The sequence below is a fragment of the Felis catus genome, chromosome D3 (assembly GCF_018350175.1).
Source record: "Felis catus isolate Fca126 chromosome D3, F.catus_Fca126_mat1.0, whole genome shotgun sequence".
Taxonomy (NCBI): Eukaryota; Metazoa; Chordata; class Mammalia; order Carnivora; family Felidae; genus Felis; species Felis catus.
Window position 1 is genome coordinate 14742778 of NC_058379.1, and position 22385 is coordinate 14765162.

The window sequence follows — 22385 nt, forward strand, 5'->3', positions numbered from 1 at the left end:
TACAGGTTGTGGCCAACCCTGAGACAGGAGCTGTCAGGAAATGCCCTGCCCTGGTGTCCCATAACATTTCAGGTGGCTCTGGACAGGAGAAAGCTCCCTGTCTAGAACAGTGACCAGTGACGTGGGGGTTCACTGTGGGGTCCTTAACAAGGTAGGGACCTTTCAGAGCCTTCGTTTTATGATCTGCACTTCGTGGGTCATTGGAAAGATAGAGTCGACTTGTAGGAAGGGACTCAATGAAGTGTCGTTAAGGCATCGACCCCCATCTACAGTCACATGTTAATCCTAAATCCCACAATCACATATTAAACATGAGACTCAAACACCTCTCTGCTCAGGCTGCTACACATGGCTGGTTTTGTTTTGTTTCCTTTTCACCTCCTGTGAATTGAAAAGTTACTGTGGCTAAGCGCTTTACTTACATTAATTCATTGACTCCTTAGCACAACCCTGAGAGGTAGGCATTCTCACTCAGGATTTACACAGAAGGCTCAGCGAGGCCAGGTAGCCTAACAAATGAATGGAGGGGGGCTGATTTGAACCCAGGTCTGAGGCACAGTTGTCTTGTTTGGTGTCTGAGGGAGAGACAGGATGCCTGACTCCATAGCCAGCCCTCCTGCAGCCTGGGTCTCTGAAGCCATCAGGTTACCTATTATTTCTGCCTCACTACTCCTCCTCTGTCCTCTCCCTGGAGGCAAGGCTGAAAGGTTTCTTAGCAACAATCTGCTTCTCTGTTCCACCTCGAGATATTCTCCTGGGGGCTTCAGAGAGGGCAGGCCAGTGGGGAGGGAGCAGCTCAGGTAGCAGCCTGGCCCTTCAGTCAGCTGGGCACCCCTCACTTCAACAGGTATAAACAGGTGGATGACAGAATCCCACCCACACCCACTGGGATGGGCCCGGGACCCACAGGCTGGCACCTCAGGGGGAAAGGAACAACAAAAGCAACCCGGCTTGTTCTCCGGGAAAGAAAGCCTGATAAACCTTCCCCAGACACTCCCTCCTCCCATTTCCCCTCTTGCCTTCTGCCCAGAAGAACTGGAACACAGAGCCTGTAGCAAGAAAGTTCCTGAAACCTGGAGAAGTTCTAAGAAGAGGCTGGCAGGATGAAATGAGAAAATGGAAACATGGAGAGCCATCAAATGAGTCGACTATGGTTTTTTTTTTTTTCAGTTTATTTATTTTGAGAGAGAGAGGGAGAGAGCATGAGTAGGGGAGGGGCAGAGAGAAAGGGAGAGAGAGAGAGAGAGAGAGAGAGAGAGAGAATCCCAAGCTGACTCTGCACTGTCAGTGTGGAGCCCGACACGGGGCTCGAACTCACAAACTGTGACATCATGACCTGAGCTGAAATCAAGAGTTGGCCCCTTAACTGACTGAGCCACCCAAGCACCCTGATGAGTCTATTTTTTTTTTAATGTTTATTTTTGAGAGAGACAGAGACAGAGAGACAGAGACAGAAAGAGAGAGACAGAGTGTGAGTCAGGGAGGGGCAGAGAGAGAGGGAGACACAGAATCCAAAGCTCTAGGCTCTAAGCTGTCAGCGCAGAGCCCGACGCGGGGCTCGAACCCATGAACTGTGTGATCCTGACCCGACCCGAAGTCGGACGCTTAACCGACTGAGCCCCCCTGGCGCCCTAGAGTCTACTATTTTTTTTCTTTTTCTTTTTTTTTTTTTTTTAAATTTTTTTTTTCAATGTTTATTTATTTTTTGGGACAGAGAGAGAGCATGAATGGGGGAGGGGCAGAGAGAGAGGGAGACACAGAATCGGAAAGAGGCTCCAGGCTCTGAGCCATCAGCCCAGAGCCCGACGCGGGGCTCGAACTCACGGACCGCGAGATCGTGACCTGGCTGAAGTCGGACGCTTAACCGACTGCGCCACCCAGGCGCCCCTAGAGTCTACTATTTTTGACGGAGCCCAGCCTCTCCTCTCTGGACTCGAGACAGGAGGGTGAAGCTTGGTGTCTCTGAGAGGCAAAGAACCACAGAACGTGGAAGCCTGATCCAAACACAGAAAGCAAGATGGTGCTAACAGACGGATCAAGGAAATGGCCATCTGGTGCCCTGAGGAACAAGCAGCCAGGGACTGAAGGGAAGGGGAATGGCTCACCCACCTGAGACAGGTGTGTTTGCACCTAGCAGCACCTGGCAAATATTTCACCACAGATTCTCTAGCTGGTAGTCACTTGGGGAGGGGAGGCCAGGGCAGGGGCGAGGGTTGACTTGCAGTGTTTGCCAGTTTCCATGATGTAAATACCTCTGCCGTAACCAATTCCAGGCTGTCACTGTGACGTCACTACACTGTATCTACAATCAGCTCTGCCGAGAGCCAGTACCCCTGGAAGACGCCACTTTCCCCCAGTGACACAACGTCAGACTTCTGGCTGGATTTCCCAGGAGCCAAACAGATGACTCGGGTAGAAAAGACTCTTTGATCGGTCTCTTGTTCTTTGATCTCACACTCACCGATGGAATGCCATTTGTTGGCCAAAATCAATGTGATGTTCCTAACTTCCAATTGGGACATGTAGATTCATGGCTGCAAGTATATTTAATTTGTGGCAATAGAAGAACTTAGTAAACTCAGGGTTTCCAGAGAAAACTTGGACGAAACATTTTTCCAAAGTTGACATACCTGTTTCTTAGATGGCATTTGCTTTTTCCTGATTATAAGCCTGTCGGTCTCATCATGGAACAATGAGAAACAGAAAAATAGGAAATAAAATGTAACTATGACCCATCTATAAATAGTCACTAACGTCACTAGAAACGTCCAGTTGTTTCTGCTGAGTTCCAACGTGTGTGATTTTTTTTCCCCACAAAGCTGTCATGACATTTTACACTAAGTTTTGATTTCTGCTTTTTCCTTTAGTCTTATAAGTCGACATTGTGATTTTTTTTTGACAAGTAATTACTAGTCTTTTTAACTGGAAAAGTAATAAAACATTAATGGTACAAAAAAGAAAATTCAAATGAACCTTGCTGACATTGTGCTAAATGAAATAAGCCAGTCACAAAAAAACAAATACTGTTTCCACTTACCTGAGGTGCCTAGTGCACTCACATTCCTAAGAAAGAGTTAGAAAGGTGGTTGCCAGGGGCTGGGGAAGGAAGTGGGGGTTAGTGTTCACTGGGTATGGGTTTCAGTTTTGCAAGATGAAAAAGCGTTCTGGAGACAGATGGTGGTGATGGTTGCCTGACAGGGTGAATGTACTTAATGCCAGTGAACTGCATACTTAAATAGGTTAAGATGGTAAGTTTTATGTTATGTATATTGTACCACAATTTAAAAAATGTTTAAATGCAGGGGTGGCTCAATCAGTTAAGCATCTGACTTCAGCTCAGGTCATGATCTCGGAGTTCGTGAATTCAAGTCCAGCATCAGGCTCTGCGCTGACAACTCGGAGCCCCCTTCAGATCCTGTCTCCCTCTCTGTCTGCCCCACCCCTGCTTGCTCTCTCTCTCTCTCTCTCTCTCTCTCTCTCTCTGTCTCTCAGTAAACAAACATAAAAAAATTTAATGCAGGAAAAAATGGGAAAGTGGGAGAACGATGAGAAAAAAAATAATATACACATGGGATAGAGAACAGAGATATTTCATTGGTTATTTGTGAATTACCCAAAAAATCCAAACAATTTTATAGTGAAATTGTATCTTAAGAGTAAGTCTTCTGCCCACCCTCCCCCATGCCCAGTCTCCTTCCCATGAGAAGTGTGGAGATACCACATTTTTATTTATCCATTCAGCAGGTGATGGACATTCAATAAACATTTAAGCCACTAAGTGACTCAGAGAACTCAGGGCACCTCTTTCCTAGTTTCTTCTCTATCTTACTTATCCATCACTCCATGTATGTCTTCTGGAAAGAAAATGTTCTTCCTTCCCTCACTGCTCTACTGTGAGCAGACTGGCCTTTACAAAAGCCTGTGTCTCTTTACTTAGTTTGGTCTCTGCATTTGCCAAGGCACCTGAATGAGTATTCGATCAGGCAGAATTTCATGCCATTATTTTTCCTTTTCCTGAAGATTTCAGTCAAACTCCTTTGGGGGTATAGAAGCAGAAATTCCCAACTTTTTGGGGTTCCAGCATCTGAGTATTGTTTGTGTCAGGTCTGTCTCCCCAACCTGCAAACGTCCCATCCCATTTCTCGACACCAAATGTGTTAACCTTAATTCAACCTTAAGATTCTTGCATTCCATGTCCAGGAGAACTTAGTCTTGCTAAACTGGTAAATACATGGTCACCTCTCACATCCTTTCTTTCCCAGTGGATGGCTGACTTCCTGTCAGATTTCCAGAAAGTTCCCTCATAATATATACTATTTGCTCCTGCCATGCCCAATCTTCATTGGAATGTCTCCTTCCATCCTCTGCACAGACTTCTGAAGTGGGTACTATTCTTACCTACATTTTACTAGTGAGCAAGCTAAGGCTCGGAGAGGTGAAATAACTTTCCAAATAAAGTCACGGCCTCAAGCCCATATTTATAAAATGAATCACTTCTGTTCTGGGCCTCACATTTACTCAGAGTAGTAAAAACTTGGATTGGGTGGGGGGAATGCTTCAAGGATTAAGAAATTTGTGATGAGGGGTGCCTGGCTGGCTCAGTCAGAAGAGCATGCAACTTTTGACATTGGGGTTGTGAGTTCGAGCCCCACACTGGGTGTAGAGATTATTTAAAAATAAAATCTTTTTTTTTTAAACGTTTATTTATATTTGAGACAGAGAGAGACAGAGCATGAACGGAGGAGGGTCAGAGAGAGAGGGAGACACAGAATCTGAAACAGGCTCTGACAGCTCAGAGCCCGATGCCGGGCTCGAACTCACAGACCGCGAGATCATGACCTGAGCCGAAGCCGGACGTTCAACCAACTGAGCCACCCAGGTGCCCCAAAAATAAAATCTTTTTAAAAAAAGAACAAAATGAACCTTGTGGTGAAAACTTTGTACCTTATTCCTAGGAAAATGCACATGTTTCCAACATTTAAAAGCAAATGCAAGGGGTTAGGAAAAGAGCAAAACAGAATATCTCTTAGTTTTAACCTGGAATTGTTGGCTGGGCCCAGGAGGAAGGGGAAAATCTCACTTAGGAACTTGAATCACCAGGTGGCGCTCTCAGCCCTGAATGGACTTTGGGTCCCACAGCCAAGGTCTTCTAAAAGGTAAGAGTTGGTCCAAGCTGCGTGGAACTCAAAGAATTTCAGAGATTATTGGTTCCAACAATAACCCTCACCATCTAGAGGAGGAGAGGAGGCCCAGCGTTGTCAAGGAGCTTGCTCAAGGTCACAGCTCATGGACAAAGCCAGGACTCACCCACTTATCCAAGTTCACATATTTCTGAAATGTATCACATAGTTCCCTTACTCTGAACAGGGCCCAGTGGACACAATGCAGTATTTTCTCATGACGGTTCAAGCAATGAGCTTTTGTGTGTGTGGACATTCTGAACACTGGGTCCTGTCCTGTGCTATCTGTAAAAACTAGAGGGACTTATCACCCACACAAAATGGCCCCAGATTGCTTGCTTTTTTTTTTTTAATGTGTATTTATTTATTTTGAGAGAGAGCATGCGAGCAGGGGAGGGGCGGAGAGAGAGAGAAAAAGTCCCAAGCAGGCTCTGTGCTGTCAGCACAGAGCCCCACTCGGAGCTCGAACTCACAAACTGTGAGATAATGACCTGAGCCGTAATCAAGAGCCGGACGTTTAACTGACTGAGCCACCCAATGCACCCCACCAGACTGCTGTTTCTCTGTTGATGCTGCTTGTGGGTGAGGCACTGAATACAGATTTCAGTCTTCCTATGCATCAGATTTGCTGATGATTCTATGTGTCCCTATCCTCTCCTTTCTGAGCCTCAGTTTCCGGAAGTCACTGGGCGGATTTCATGAGGCATGTGCCAGTAGAGCCCCCAGCATGTAGTAGATATCCAATTATTGGTAACTATTAATATGATCGTGCTTCTTTCTCCAGTCAATATGCTACTTTAATTGCTACTTATGTACAATCTTCCTTGGAACCCAGATGACTAAATTTGTTACAACACTCTGTAAAACCAGAACACATAGGCACTGAAAGAGAAAAGTGCCCATCCCTTCATGGGCTCTGGGACAGTGGTTCTGTGACTTGGCAGTCCCGGCTCTCAGCTGGGTTCTGGAGAGGCAGGGTGCCAGCTGGGTGCTTTCAAAGGATAGAGGGCATTTGTGGAAACAGAAGGGAGATGGAACATTAGACTCTTGGAAAAGTAAGTTGCCCTGAGGTTCAATATCCCTAGATCCCCTTTTTCTTTTCAACATGTATTTCTGCCCATTCCAAGGGCAAAATAGTAGTGACATTGTATTTTTACAAATATGAAACCTCCGGGGTGCCTGGGTGGCTCAGTCGTTTAAGCTCCTGACTCTTGGTTTCAACTCAGGTCATGATTTCATGGTTTGTGAGTTCTATCCCCTCATGGGGCTCTCTGCTGACAGTGCGGAGCCTGCTTGGGATTCTCTCTCTCTCCTTCTCTCTCTGCCCTTCCCCAGCTCTCCCCACCTCTCTCTATCTCTGAAAACAAATAAATAAACTTAAAAAAATAAAAAAATAAAATGAGACCACCAAAAGGCAAAACCCCAAGGAATGTGACATTTCACCTTTCAGCAGATTTGTTCGTTCTTTTAGAGATGCATGCCCTTCAGGGACACACACTCCAGCCTTGGAGGCCATCCCCTCCCCTCTGTTCCCTGTCTTTACTGGAAATCTGACCTTGACCGGATACCAGGCACTGTGCTGGTGTGCTGGACACTGGGGAACAAACACAGCGTGGCCTCTGTCTCGCGGAGCTCCTCCTTATCCCCAAACTCCAGCCACATCAGACAACAGCTGTTTCAACCAAACCATGTTTTCTCTCATCTCCCTAGCCCCCGACCTTGTTCTTGCTCTCTCCACTACAAGGGATGCCCTTTGCTCCCTTCTTCATCTGGATAGTTACCAGCAATTCTTCAAGCTCACGGGGTCACCTCTTCCTGGAAGTGTTCCGTGGTGTATACAGGAGGGGCAGGTACCCTTCCCCTGCGTTCCCCTAGCACCCTGCAGAAACTTATATCTGAATTGTAATCATTGCTTTCCATGTCTGTCTTCCTGCTCCAGCCTGAGGCCTCCTTGAAGGTATGGACAATGTCTCATCTATTCCTGCATCCCCAGAATCTAGCACAAGACTTGGCACATAATAGATGGTCAGTAAATGGCAAGTGAACAAATTGAAAGCTGGCCCCAGCCCAAGAGGACACTGAATGTAGTACTGGGAGAGGATTTGTTTTGGCAACTCTTGCTCACAAAACTCTCGAATCTTGGGGCACCTGGGTGGCTCAGTCGGCTAAGTGACTGGCTTCGGCTCAGGTCATGATCTCACAGTTCATGGGTTTGAGCCCCACATCCGGCTCTGTGCTGAATGCTTGCTCAGAGCCTGGAGCTTGTTTCAGATTCTGTGTCTCCTTCTCTCTCTGCCCCTCTTCCGCTCGTGCTCTGTCTCACTTTGTCTCTCAAAAATAAATAAATGTAAAAAAACAAAGCAACTCTCGAATCTTGCAGATGGTTCTTATTTGACAGAAACTATCTTCTTGGTAATCAATTTACTTTCTCTTTCCAGGGGACATCTGGTCTCCCTTCAGTTGCTTATCTTCTCTACTGCAGGGTACAGTCTGTCTTTTGGGAGCCATCTTTTTTTAATGTTTATTTATTTTGGAGAGAGAGAGAGAGAGACAGAGTGCAACTGGGAGCGGGGCAGAGAGAGAGAGGGAGACACAGAATCTGAAGCGGGCTCCAGGCTCTGAGCTGTCAGCACAGAGCCCGTCATGGGGCTCGAACTCATGAACAGTGAGAGACCATGACCTGAGCCAAAGTCGAAAGCTTAACCAACCGAGCCAGCCACCCAGGCGCCCCAGCGGCCATCTTTCCTGGGCATCTTCACCCAAGTATATATCAAGTCACCAGTTTCACTGCTCTTGGCCTCAACATCTACCTCCTTAGTGACATCTTCATTTTCTCATGCTCTCTGTTTCCCACACCACATTCCACTCTTTTCTGGCTGACTACATGAGAAAGCCCTGGGTTCTCGTATCAAACGCACTTGGATTTATAGCTAGCCCACTGCTTCTAAGCTACAAGATCTCTCTGAGCCTCAGGTTCCTCCATTTTTAAATGGGAATAACTGTTGCCCTTACCTCTTAGCATGGAAGCTGGCAAAGAAGAAAACCGGATAAATACCATCATGCCATCTGGGAATGCAGAATATGTACCCATGTTATTTTATTTTATGATTTATTGTATTATAATCATATGAAAATATATTAATACAATTTAATGTACTAATTATATTATATAAATTATAGCTCGTTATAATGTATAGTCTTTTATGATTATAATTATAAAAATTATAATTTCTCTACACTTGATATATCAAATAATCAATTAGCCATGCTAATTATCTGGCTTACTTTAGTCTCCTAGCTTTTATTGTTATTTATTTTCAGAGAGAGAGTGTGTGTGAATGAAGAAGGGGCAGAGAGAAAGAAAGAGAGAGAGAGAGGATGCCAAGCAGTCTCCATGTTCTGTGAGGAGCCTGATACCAGGCTCGGTCTCACAACCATGAGATCGTGACCTGAGCAAGAGTGAGATGCTTAACCAACTGAGCCACCAGGTGCCCCTAGTCTCCTACCTTTTAAAACCCTTTCTGCTAATCAAGTTAGAAGAAGTTAAGTTCGTTGTTTTGAAAGGAATATTTGTGAAAATATAATTTAAAACAATTGAGTCCATTTGTGGGAAGTGAAAGTCCCTGTAACAAGTCTTCTTAAATTCTGTATTCCTCCCTAAAGAAAACCGCAGTAAACCATTTGTTGTTTATCCTTTCAGCTATGCATTTACATACGTATGCATTATAGACGGCATATAAAGATACAACTTTTAAAAAGCTATGTATTTTTAACACTACATATTTTTAAGTTACTTGCTTAAAAAAACGCTTTTGCATAAACTGTACAGTTCAGTGGGTTTGGTATATTCACAGTGGGTTTTGGTATATTGTGCACTCATCACCACTAGCCAATTCCAGATTATTTTTATCCCCTCAAGAAGAGCCCCATACCCCATTGATAGTCACCTCCCAATTTCCCTCCTCATACACCCCAACCCCTGGCAACCATTTCCTGTCTCTATGGATCTGCCTCTTCTGGACGTGTCATATACGTGGAATCATACAACATTGGCCTTTTGCATCTGGCTTCTTTCCCTTAACATTTTCAAGATTCATCCACCTTGTAGCATGTATCAGTACCTCATTCCTTTTTTTGTTGTTCATGTAAAAATATTAAAAAAATTTTTTAATGTCTATTTATTTTTGAGAGAGAGAGAGAGAGACAGAGTGTGAGTGGGGGAGGGACAGAGAGAGGGAGACACAGAATCTGAAGCAGGCTCCAGGCTCTGAGCTGTCAGCACAGAGCCTGATGTGGGGCTCGAACCCATGAGCTGTGAGATCATGACCTGAGCCAAAGTCACACACTCAACTGCCTGGGCCACCCAGGCGCCCCTAAAATATTTTTTAATTGTAGTAAAAAACATATAAAATTTACCATTTTAACTGTTTTTTAAGTGCATGGTTCAGTAGTAGTTAGGCATATTCACATTGTCATGCACACTAAAAGAAGCTTACCATCACAAATCATCAGGGAAATGCAAATCAAAATCACAATGCGGTATCACCTCGCCCATTAGGATGGCTATTCCAAACCCCGCCCCCCCCACCAAAAATAGCCAGGTAGTGGTGATGATGTGGAGAAATTGAAACCCCCATACAGTGTTGCTGGAACTGTATAAGGATGCCATTGCTATGAAAAACAATTTGGCAGTTCATCCAGCAATTAAAAATAATAGAACTATTGGGGATCCTGGCTGGCTCAGCTGGTAGAGCATCAGACCCTTGATCCCAGGGTCATGTGTTCAAGCCCCATGTTGGGCATGGAGCCTACTTACAAAAAAAATAATAGAACTACCATGTGAACCAGTAACCCTACTTCTGGGTATATATCCACAATAATTGAAAGCATGGTCTCGAGAAGATATTTGCACACCCATGTCCATAGAAGGGTTATTCACAGTAGCCAAGAGGTGGGAAACCCCCCCAAATGTCCACTGACAATGCAGTATATACATACAGTGGACTAGTATTTAGCCTTAGAAAGGAAGGAAATTCTGTCACATGCTACCACATGAGTGAGCCTTGAGGACATTATGCTAAGTAAAATATGCTAGTCATAAAAAGACGAATACTGTATGCTTCCACTTCCAAGAGGTATCTAAAGTAGTCAAACTCGGGGCGCCTGCGTGGCTCAGTCAGTTAAACATCTGACTTTGGCTCAGGTCATGATCTCGTGGTTTGTGAGTTCGAGCCCCCTGTCAAGCTCTGTGCTGACAGCTCCAAGCCTGGAGTCTGCTTCTGATTCTGTGTCTCCTCCTCTCTCTGCCCCTCCCATGCTCATGCTCTGTCTCTCAATAATAGATAAATGTTAAAAAAAATTTTTTTTTAATAAAATAAAATAAAGTAGTCAAACTCACAGGAACAGAATGTAGAATGGTGGTGGTCACCAGGAGCTGCAGGGAGAGCGAGACAGGAGTTAGTGTTTAATGGGTATAGAGTTTTAGTTCTGCAAGAATGAAAAAGTTCCAGAGATTGGTTGGACGATGGGAATATACATTTTTGAAAGTCTTTATTTATTTGTGTTTTTAGTAATCTCTACACCCAACATGGGTCTTGAACTCACGACCCCAAGATCACGGGCTGCACGCTCCTTTGACTGAGCCAGCCAGGCACCCACAATGTGAATATACTTAACACTCCTGAACTGTACAGTTGAAACAGTTAAGATGGTGTTATATGTTTTTTACCACAGCTAATTTAATTATTTTCTGTTAATTGATTAATTAATTAATTTTTTACTATTTCTATGTGTTTGAAGCAGGAGAAGGCCTGCATTAGTTCAGTATGCCCATGTGACTGATATGATTCTAAATTGGATTTTTAATATCTGAGATATCTGAGTTTTATTTTTATTTTTTAATGTTTTTTATTTATTTTTGAGAGACAGTATGCAGAGGAGAGGTGAAGAGAGGGAGAGAGAGGATCTGAAACAGGCTCCACGCTGTGAGTGCAGAGCCCGATGTGGGGCTCAAACCCACGAACCGTGAGATCGTGACCTAAGCTGAAATTAAGAGAGCCACCCAGGTGCCCCTCTGAGTTTTGAAACTAGAGAGACCTTTCTTTGCCTGAGAAATGTTCCATATGCTAACCCTATCCCATCTGCAGTCTATTTTCGATAGTTTTTAAAGATTTGTTATTATTTTTAAGTAATCTCCACACCCATCATGGGGCTCAAACTCACAACCCCCGAGATCAAAAGTCACACACTCTGCCGACTGAGCCAGCCAGGTGCCCCTATTTTGGGTACTGTTTACTGTGCAATGGAGATACATCATCTACATATATAACTTAGGTGAATTCCACTATATTCACTTAGAAAAGAGAGAGAAATTTAAGTTTACTTAAACAGAAATGTGCTTTTCAAATGTACATTGACTACAATTTAAACAGGTTAGGGGAGCTCCACCTGCTATTGGCCTTACGCACTGACATTGGATCCTAACTTCTATGTAAGATACGGTGCACTGTTCTCAGATGCCCATGAGATTCCGTGACTGTGCTTTTACTTAATTTTTTAAATGTTTATTTATTTGTGAGAGAGCAAGAGAATGCACGTGTGAGTGGGGGAGGAGCAGAGAGAGGGAGAGACAAAACCAGAAGCAGGCACCAGGCTCTGAGCTGTCAGCACAGAGCCTGACATGGGGCTTGAACTCATGAACCTTGAGATCCTGATCCGAGACAAAGTTGGATGCTTAACTGACTGAGCCACCCAGGCGCCCCCCTCGACCGTGAATTTATATCTCGAGTCACTACAAAGGCAAGTAAGATGCTATATTTCACTGAAATGTCTTCCATTTCTCACACTCAACCCCTCCCACCACAAAAAGTGCAAATAAACTCCCAAGTCATCAACACCCTAGTGTTCAAAGCAGCTAGTGTCCCTGACTGGATTCATCTAATCGTAAAACAGATGACGATGAAAGATAGATACACAGATACATTTCTATGCATGTGACATTTGCCCTTCTGGGACTTTGACTCAACCACAGGGAAGTGGTTTAGGACCCTTTTGTTATCTATTCTCTCTGTTCACTTTCCTTGGACCTCTAGACAGCAAAAACTAATTCAAATGGGTTGAGGAAGTCAAAATAAATTCCAGGCTCGTGTGTGATAATAAATGTATTCATTTCTGGAGCAGGCAGAAAGTTCTAGTAAGCTCATAAAATGTCAGTAAGTAGGGATGGAGTCGACTAAAGTGACCAAAATTATATGTAATTAGTATTAGATGTGTATTCATGCAAGGCACTTGCCAACACAGGGCCTCCTGTGGCTCTGTTGACCTGGTGACCAGAATCTCTGTGCAGGTGTGAACAATACTCATTTGCTCCTCATAGAGGACGTCTCTTGCTTTTGCTTTTCTTGTCTCTATTTCTCTTCTTGCTGGTATCAGCACAATTGTTTTCCTTTGGAGAGCAGCCCCAACCCTAAGAAAGCACGATTGGGATCGAGCTATGGGGATGGGTGAGAACCCAGGCATGGTGGGAGTTGAGTTGATGAGGGCTGGGTGCACAACCTTGTCTGGATTGGTGAGAAGCAGCCCCTGGATGTTGCTAGAGGTGCTGAGCAGTGGAAGCCTCCTTTCTGCTGGGGTTGCTAACCCGAGTCAGTGTGAGCCTGAAGCTGCTGGTGGCTATTACTGGTTATCCATTCCTGCAGAACAAATGGCCACTAACTTTGTGGCATAAAACAGTATACATAGGGGCGCCTGGGTGGCTCAGTCGGTTAGCCGTCCGGCTTTAGCTCAGGTCATGATCTCATGGTTCATGAGTTCGAGCCCCGCATCAGGCTCTGTGCTGACAGCTCGGAGCCTGGAACCTGTTTCGGATTCTGCGTCTCCCTCTCTCTCTGCCCCTTCCCTCCCCAAATAAATACACATTTAAAAAAGAAAAATGAATAAAACAACGTACATTTATTATCTCACAATTTCTGTGGATTAGGGGCTTGGGTGTGACTGAGCTGGGAACTGTGAATCAGGGCGTCTCAAGGTGTCAGACAAGGCTGGGTCTCGTTTTCAGGAGCTCAGTCAAGCGCTGAAGTGTCGGGCCAAAAACGAAAGCATCAAGCCGCTACTCTTGGCGTGATGGTGTAAGCAAGAGGCTGAACCTGGCGAAAGTACCTTGTCTCCCTGTTGCATTTTCCCCCATGGAATGCCACAGGGGGATCAGCACAGACGTGGGGGTCATCTTGCTGTTGAAAGAACCTGAATGAAAGGCTCCAGCTGTTTTATGGATCTTAGAGATTGGGAGGTGGGAGTGCAGAGGGTGAGAGAGCAGGGCTGGAGGTGGAAAATTACTGGTACTGACTCACGGCGGAGGAAGTGTCTGCAAGGTCCTGTCCTCCCTCCAGAAGGAGGTCTTGGCACAGGTATCTGAAAAGGACCTCTGCCCAAGAACTCAGATGAAGAGACCTAGGAATGAAGGCACCAGGCCTAGGAATGACTGCAGACATGTGCAAGAGCATGACTGGTCAGAGGGGTGTGGTCCTTGATGCGTCTCCCTTCAGAGACTGCCGTGTGCCTGCTGTGCACCAGGGCTGGTGTGGGGAGGGCAGCTTTCCCCCGTGAGACCTGCCAGGTGAAGCCTTTGTCACTGCCTCTGGGCAGGCCTGAGAAATCACACGTAGGTTTTTAACCAGGAGCTGGACACCCTATTCATCAGAAGCCTTGACAGGAGAATCATTGGCATCCAATCTCTCTTGGTGGTTGTTGGTAGGAGTCAGTTCCTCGTGGGCTGTTGGACAGAGGACCTCAGCTCCTCGCTGGCCGTTGGCCAGAGGCTGCCTTCAGTTCCTTGCCATATGCCTTTCCACGTGGCAGTTTATTTCATGAAAGCCTGCAAGCTGAGAAGGCAATATAGAAAGTGTGCTAGCAAGCCGTAAGTCACAATCTCATGTAACCTGATCACAGAAGTGCCATTCCATTAACATTGCTGTATGCTATTGGTTAAGCTTGGGTTACTGAGGGGGAAGGGACTATACAAGGCCATGAATGCCAGGAGGTGGGAATCTCCAGGGCCTTCTTAGAAGCTGCCATCACAATGGCTTTCTGGCAACATAAAGGGAGAGTCTACTTGAGATTGAAACAAGCCCAGAGGCAAACAAAGCTGAGAAATAGGAGGGAGACAGGTACTTATGGCATCACTTAAGCCCCTGGATCCAGACACTTCCGAAGCCAAGCACCTATTGGCGAGGGGGACAGAGGATCTGAAGTGGGCTCTGTGCTGACAGCAGAGAGCCCGATGTGGGGCTCGAATTCACCAACTATGAGGTCATGACCTGAGCCGCGTCTGACGCTTAACCGACTGAGCCACCCAAGCGCCCCTAAAGATTCCAGTTTGCACTTGATTCCAGTTTTAGTCGCTTGAGTCTTGAGACTTGAAAAGACTTTTCAGTTTATGTTTTCCTGATTAACATAAAAATAAGTCGGCCAGGGGGCACCTGGGTGGCGCAGTCGGTTAAGCGTCCGACTTCAGCCAGGTCACAATCTCACGGTCCGTGAGTTCGAGCCCCACGTCGGGCTCTGGGCTGATGGCTCAGAGCCTGGAGCCTGTTTCTGATTCTGTGTCTCCCTCTCTCTCTGCCCCTCCCCCGTTCATGCTCTGTCTCTCTCTGTCCCAAAAATAAACGTTGAAAAAAAAAATTAAAAAAAAATAAGTTGGCCAGATTCTTTGGGTGTCTTGGGATAGAGATGTGCTGAGGTCACATCAAGGACAAAGTGTTTGCTGAAGGGATGCTGGTGGTCCGGCACCCACCTGGAGCCCTGTTGTGGAGTAGGTCAGTTTTGGAGCTCAGAGGTCTCTGTCTCTCCAGGTGCCTCTTTCTCTCTGTGAATCCATTGTTTTTGCACTGGTGATGAGCCATTTCTCCTCTATTCTCTGTATGTTTTTACCCAAACTCCCTGCTGCCTCTGATTTTCAGCCTGTGCAAGACTCTCAATGGCCCCTTTACACCCTCTGTACAGCTTCTTTCTGCATTAGCTCTGCCATTTACACCTGCCTGTTTCTCCTTATATACCAGTGCAGATTCAAGAGGTCAAATCTGATTGGTCCAGGTCATCCTGTGGAGCAAGTCTGTTCCATAGGTGATTTGTTTGACAAGTTTGTGGACCGGTGGTCAGGTGGGTTGGGTTGGACTCCTGGGGCTTCCTAGGATCTGTGGGCATGGCAGGCACAAAGACACAAAGCAAGCTGTTTTTCATGAAGATGGTCGAGATCCCAGTTTGAATAATCACTAATTTGATAGCACTAAAACCTGAATGAATGAGGCTTCCCTGAGTTTTAGCATGATTTGGGAGAACTGGTTTCTATTTCTAGCTCCTTTTTAATAAGGAGATTATCTGCATTAACTAAGGACTCTTTCTGTTGCAAATGAACAACATCCAATTTAAACAGGCACAGAACCAACATGGAATTTGCTGGCTCATGTATCTGCAAAGTCCAAGGGTAGTTCTTGCTTCAGGCTTCGTGCCATCCAGAGGTCAAACAGTGTCAATGTCATCATGTCATGATGTCTCTCTCTCTCTCTCTCTAGGAGCTACCTTCCTCTGTGTTGGCTCATTCTCAAGCAGCCTCTTTTGTCTTGGGGACAAGATGATCCCCTGCAGCCCCAGGCTGACATCCTCTCTCCTCAGCAGCACTGGCTGGAAGAGAGATTCCTTCTTCCCAGTGGTCCTACCCAAGGTTCCCAAATAGAGTCTCATGGGCCTGGCTTGGTCACCTGTGCATCCCAGAACCAATGGCTAGAGGAGAGGGATGCAATGCTTTGATTGACAATCAACCATGTCTCTGGTTACATGACCATCCCCGTGCCTGCCACCTAAACCGTAAGCAATGAGAGTGACAGAGGAGTGGGCTGTTTGTAGTGCTTGAAAGAGAAATGAATGCTAGCAAAAACAACACTAGTGTCTACACCTGATAATCTGTCTGTTTCTGCCTCCCAGTCTTTAAAAGCGTGTGTTGTTTATGAACGGATCCTGCTAACATCCTCTGAGCTTACCATGTTTGCAGGTGACTTCTAGAACTTGCTCTTTCTTTTTTTAATTGAAGTGAGCTTCACATAACCTAAAATTTACCATTTTAGAGTCAACAAAGTGGTGGCACTCAGTGTGCAACTACCACCTCTGTCTAGTTCCAGAACATTTTTCGTCCTCTCAAAATAAAGCCCCATGCCCATTAAATAGTTGCTCCTCAGTCGTTCCTCCTTGCACTCCTGGTGACCACCAGTCTGCATTCTGTGTCTACCTATTCTGGGTGTTTCGTATAAATGGAGTCATAAAATATATGGCCTTTGTTTGGTGTGTGGCTTCTTTCACTTAGCATAATGTTTTCAAAGATTTTTTTTTAAATAATGTTTTTTTATTTATTTTGAGAGATGCAGAGAGAAGGAGAGAGAGAATCCTAAGCAAGGTCCGTGCTGTCGGCACAGAGCCTGACGCAGGGCTTGATCTCACAAACCACGAGATCATGACCTGAGCTGAAATCGAGAGTTGGATGCTTAACCGACTGACACACACCCAATGCCCTGAGTATAATGTTTTCAAGGTTCATCTACATTGTAGCAAAGTATGGGTGCTTCACTCCTTTTTATGGGCTGAGTAATATTCCATTGTGTGTATATCCAGAATTTGCTTGGTTCTTATTTTATCTTATGTTTTTATGCTTAATTGTGGTAAAACACACATCACATAAAATTTGCCATCTTAACCGTTTTTAAGCACAGCTATGTGGCATTAAATACATTTGCACTGCTGGGTAACCATTACCATTATCCATCTCTAGAACTTTCCTCATTCTCTCCCCTGCCCCCTCCCCTAGCCCTGGCAGCACCATTCTACTTCCTGTCTCTAGGAATTTGACTACTTTAGATATTTCATGTAAATGGCATCATACAGTAGTTGTCCTTCCGAGACTGACTTATTTCATTTGGCATGATGTCCTTGAGATCATCCATGTTATAGCTTGTGACAGGGTTTCCTTCTTTTTTTTAACTTAAAAAAATTTTTTTAAATGTTTGTTTATTTTTGAGAAAGAGAGACAGAGCTTGATCAGGGGAGGGGCAGAGAGAGAGGGAGACACAGAATGTGAAGCAGGCTCCAGGCTCTGAGCTGTCAGCACAGAGCCCTACGCAGGGCTTGAACTCATAAACCATGAGATCATGACCTGAGCTGAACTTAGATGCTCAACCGACTAAGCCACTCAGGCACCAAAGGCTTTCTCCTTTTTAAAGGCTGAATAATATTGCAGGTAGGGATACACCACATTTTGCTTATCCATTCATTCATGAGTGCACATTTGGGGTTGTTTCCACCTCTTGGCTACTGTGAATAATGCTGCTGTGAAAATGATGTGCAAATATCTCTTCAAGATCCTGCTTTCAGTTCTTTTGGATATAGACTCAAAAGTAGGATTGCTGGGTCATATAGTAAGCCTACTTTCAATTTTTAGAGGAAATAGACTTGCTTTTTTTTATTTAAAAACATTTTTTAAAAATGTTTTTATTTATGTTTGCGACAGAGAGCGACAAAGTATGAGCAGGGGAGGGGCAGAGAGAGGGAGACACAGAATCTGAAGCAGGCTCCAGGCTCCGAGCTGTCAGCAGAGAGCCCGATGCGGGGCTCGAACTCACAAACCGTGAGATCATGACCTGAGCTGAAGTCAGATGCTTAACTGACTGAGCCACCCATGAGCCCCAAGACTTGCTCATTTTTAAAATTAATTTTCTGTCTAATTTTTTCCTAAAGATATTTTATGTAGAAGATGACAGCGTGAACCTAAAGAGTATCTTAAAATGCTTTGAGACACCTGGCTGGCCAAGTTGGTAAAGCAGGTGACTTGACTCTTGATCTCGGGGTTTTAAGTTCGAGCTCCATGTTGGGTGTAGAGATTACTTCAAAATAAAATCTTTAAAAATAAAATAAAATGCTTTGAAATTCTCATAGCAGAAAAGCAAAAATCTCAGTATAAAAAACCTAACAAGTGGCATGCTGGAGACCAAGATCTCAGTCAACTTCCAGAACAATGTCTCAGCCCAGCTTCCATGGCCAACAGCCTGTGCCTGGATCCTCTGATGTCACAATCCCAAATCAAGCATGGCCTCAACAACAGTTTCTGAATCACGGCCACAGGACAGAGGGTTGTTTTTTTTTTTTTTTTTTTTTTTGCCTTAGGCCTGCCTGGTGAAACTCTTTCTCTAGCAGAAGCACAATGAGTAAATTGGAATGAAGCCACTCCACCGAATAACCACATCAGTGAATTTCCTCCCCTCACTCAACAAACAAAAACAACCTGCGGTTTCTCAGACTCATTCATTTGAGGCTACCCAAGGACAGCACCTACGGAAACTCCCTGCCTAGACACACACACACACACACACACAGACACACACACACACACACACACACACACACACACACACACACACACACTACAATCCAGAAAGGCAAGTATATAGCGGATGTGTGTCAATAAATATAACATTTGTTTTTCTTTTCTTCCTTTTTAAAAATTGCTTTCCCCACCTCCTTTAATATGTGAACAGTGCTCTGAGTAATCAGTAAATATTGAGCACCTCTGCTGTATGCCAGGAGCCTCCGTACTTCTCCAGGGCTGGGGTTTTAACCTGGATTTCTGGGGCACTTCTTGGTTTCTGGGTGAAAACAAACACTTACCGTGGACATTTGCAGGAGTGCTTGGCTCCTTCCGCTCTGGCTGACAGAACTGCCTCTCTGCCCAGACCTGCTTTGGACTCCGCAGACCACTTAGCACAGACCAAGTGGCTTTCTTCTCAGCTGGTTGTCAGCCTTCAGCAAGTCCCTGAAATTTCTGAACTTCCACTTTCCTCAGTTGTCTGACAAGGGAGAAAATGAAAAGCCATGATTGCATGATTAAGTAATGCATGACCCCATTGTGTTAGCCATTTTATTTTATTTTATTTTATTTTATTTTATTTTATTTTATTTTATTTTATTAAAAAAATTTTTTTAACGTTTATTTTTGAGACAGAGAGACAGAGCATGAATGGGGGAGGGTCAGAGAGAGAGAGGGAGACACAGAATCCGAAACAGGCTCCAGGCTCTGAGCTGTCAGCACAGAGCCCGACGCGGGGCTCGAACTCAAGGACCGAGAGATCATGACCTGAGCCGAAGTCGGACGCCCAACCGACTGAGCCACCCAGGCGCCCCTGTGTCAGCCATTTTAAAGAAAACATTTTTGGAAATGTATTTAACATCAGGAAATGTTCAAAATAAAATATTAAAAGAGGGCTAATGCAGAATTATGTATGTATTCTTATGTGGATCACATATTCTGCATATATTGTTAAAAGCATGAATATAGAACTTCGTGGAGGTTGAAACATTTGAAATAAATGACAGGGTAATAAAAGCGTTAGGTACCCTTTTCACTTAAAAATTGACCACAGAGGCCCAACCCAATCTGGAACATAGTATCTCAAACTTAAAATGTAAATTTTCTTTGACCCACTTTTAGCATTTTTTTTATCCTCAAGGGAAAACAACCAACCCAATAAGGGCCTCATGCAAAAGGGTAAGTATTGCAGAGATGTTTCTAGAGCATAATAGTGAGAATGCCTTCCATGTTTCCAAAGGGGGGGGTTTGTGTTTATAAACAAGTGACGATCCATACAATGGAATCTTGTGCAGCTATTAAAAATGTTGCTGTAGGGGCACCTGGGTGGCTCAGTCGGTTAAGTCTCTGACTTTGGCTCAGGTCATGATCTTACAGTTTGTGAGTTCCAGTCCCTACATCGGACTCTGCTGTCAGCACAAAGCCTACCTTGGATCCTCTGTCTCCTTCTCTTCCTGCCTCTACCCTGCTGGTGCTCTCTCTCTCTCTCTCAAAAATAAACATTTGGGGCGCCTGGGTAGTTCAGTTGGCTGAGCATCCGACTCTTGGTTTCTGCTTGGTTTGTGAGTTCAAGCCCCAAATTAGGCTGTATGCTGGTAGTGAGGGGCCTGCTTGGGATTCTCTCTCTCTCTCTCTCTCTCTCTCTCTCTCTCTCTCTCTCTTTCTGTCCCTTCCCATTAGCTCTCTCTGTCTCTCTCTCAAAGCTAAATAAACTTAAAAAATAAAATAAACATTAAAGAAAATGTTGCTGGGCACCTGAGTGGCTCAGTCGTTAAGCATCTGACTTCAGCTCAGGTCATGATCTCAGAGTTCATGAGTTCAAGTCCCACATCAGGTGAGCTCGAGCCCCACTAAAGCCCTGGGTGAGTCTGCCCCTTGCTCACTTATGCTCTCTGTCTCTCTCAAAAAATAAAATAAAATAAAATAAAATGAAATGAAATGAAATGAAATGAAATGAAATAAAATATAAAATAAAATAATAAAAAGCCAGGTTAAAAAAAGTGTGGCTGTATTTATTTATAGACATGACCGGAGAAAGCCAAAGAGAGGCAAATTACACAACAGCATGTATGTCATATTGAAATCATATTTTCATATATGCATATTCACATTTATATGCATAGAAAGAAGTCTGGAAGGAAATACAGCAACATGTTCATTGACTTGGGTGGTAGGATTACTAAAGGACATTACTTAACTAATTAATTTTATGTTTGCTTATTTTTATATATGAGTCTTACACAGTGAATGTCTAATAAAGTAATAGCTTCCTACTTGGAGGTGCCAGGCTGTGTGTGAAGCACATCAGATGAGTTGCATGGAATCCTCACAATGATCATTTCAGGGGTGTTGGTAATCCCAGTTTAGAGAGGGAGAAACTAAGGCCTCGTGAGGATAAGTCACGTGCTGTATGAGTTTCCTGTTGCTACTGTACCAAATGACCACAAACTTAGTGGCTTAAGACAACACAGATGTATTATCTTATAGTTCTGGATGGTAGAAGTCTGAAGTCTCACCGAGCTAAAAATCAAAAGTGTCAGCACAGCTATGTACACTCTGGAGGCTCTAGGGGAGAATCTGTTTCCTTGTCTTCTCTAGCTTCTAGAGGCTACCAGCACTCTTTGTCTCATGGTCCCTTCCTCCATCTTCAAGGCCAGCAATGGCTGGTTGAGTCTTTCTCACATGGCATCACTCTGGTTTTGACAATCCTGCCTTCCCCCTCCGATTTAAGGACCTTTGAAATTACCTTGGGCCCACCCAGATAATCCAGGATAATCTCCTGATTTTAAGGGCATCTGATTAGCAACCTTAATTCCATTTGCAACCATAATTCCCCTTTGCCATGCAATATTCACAGATTCTGAGGTTAGGATGTGGACATCTTTGACAGGCCATTTTTCTGCCTGTCATACATGCCCAAGGTTTCATAGGTATTGGGTGAGTGATTTGGAATATGAACTCATTCTGTTTCCTATACCCATGCTCTTAGATTATGCTATGTGGCTGGGTATTTGTGTACTGAAGAAATTTTTAAACTTTTCCTAGGTTAAAAAATAAAAGGATATTCCTTTTTGTGTCTCTTCAGCCTTATTCAGCCTTATTGCTATGCCATCCACCTGCCCCTACCCAAATGCCCCATTCCAGCAAAATCCACCTGCCCACTGTTCCAAGACCTAACACTCCAAGTTCACTTCCATTTCAGGTTGTCCTCATACTGTCTTTTAAACTTGGGAGTGTCACTCTTGGTCATCTGAGAAGCTGTGCAAAAAACTTCTTAGGGGAAATGGCTGTGCAAATAAGTGGGAGGGAGTGAAGAGGCTGGGAGAGCTGTCTGACCTGTGCAGGAAGCGTCTACCTGAGGTGCAGTTTCAAAGAAAGCAGGCAAGTCCATCCTGACTACAGAGGAGCCCGTCTTCAGGCTCTGCCATAGTATCTCTGCAGAGCTCGGTCATTGCCAGTGGGGGAAGTCTGCCAAAGCACGACCTTGGCTTAAAAGCAGAGAGAGCATAGCAGCTGGGACCCAAATTCTCTCCTAGCAGTCAGATCTAAGAGGCGCATTCTCATGGTTGCCAAGTGGGCTCTTCGTGGTGACACCTTTCCTAGAGGAAGCTTTCTGGAGGCCAGATCATGACCGCCTCACCTCTACAACCCCCCGCCCCCCTCACCCTTGCACTCCCAGCTAGGGTGTGCCTAAGGGCTTTGCGTCTGGCTTTTGTAGCCAGGCAGGCTTACACCTTTCCAAGCCTCAGTTTATTTATCTATGGAATGGGGTAACAGCAGTGCCTTCCACTTTGGGTTGGTGT

The 22385-nt window shown here is 44.7% G+C and overlaps 1 long non-coding RNA gene across 1 annotated transcript; it reads right to left on the reverse strand.

Moving 5' to 3' along the window:
* Positions 1-13111: 13111 nt before the first annotated feature.
* Positions 13112-19072, reverse strand: LOC109493230. The gene is made up of 2 exons (XR_002147342.3): positions 18885-19072; positions 13112-14059 (listed from the first exon to the last, which is right to left on the reverse strand). It is a non-coding gene; the product is annotated as an uncharacterized LOC109493230 (long non-coding RNA).
* Positions 19073-22385: the final 3313 nt, after the last annotated feature.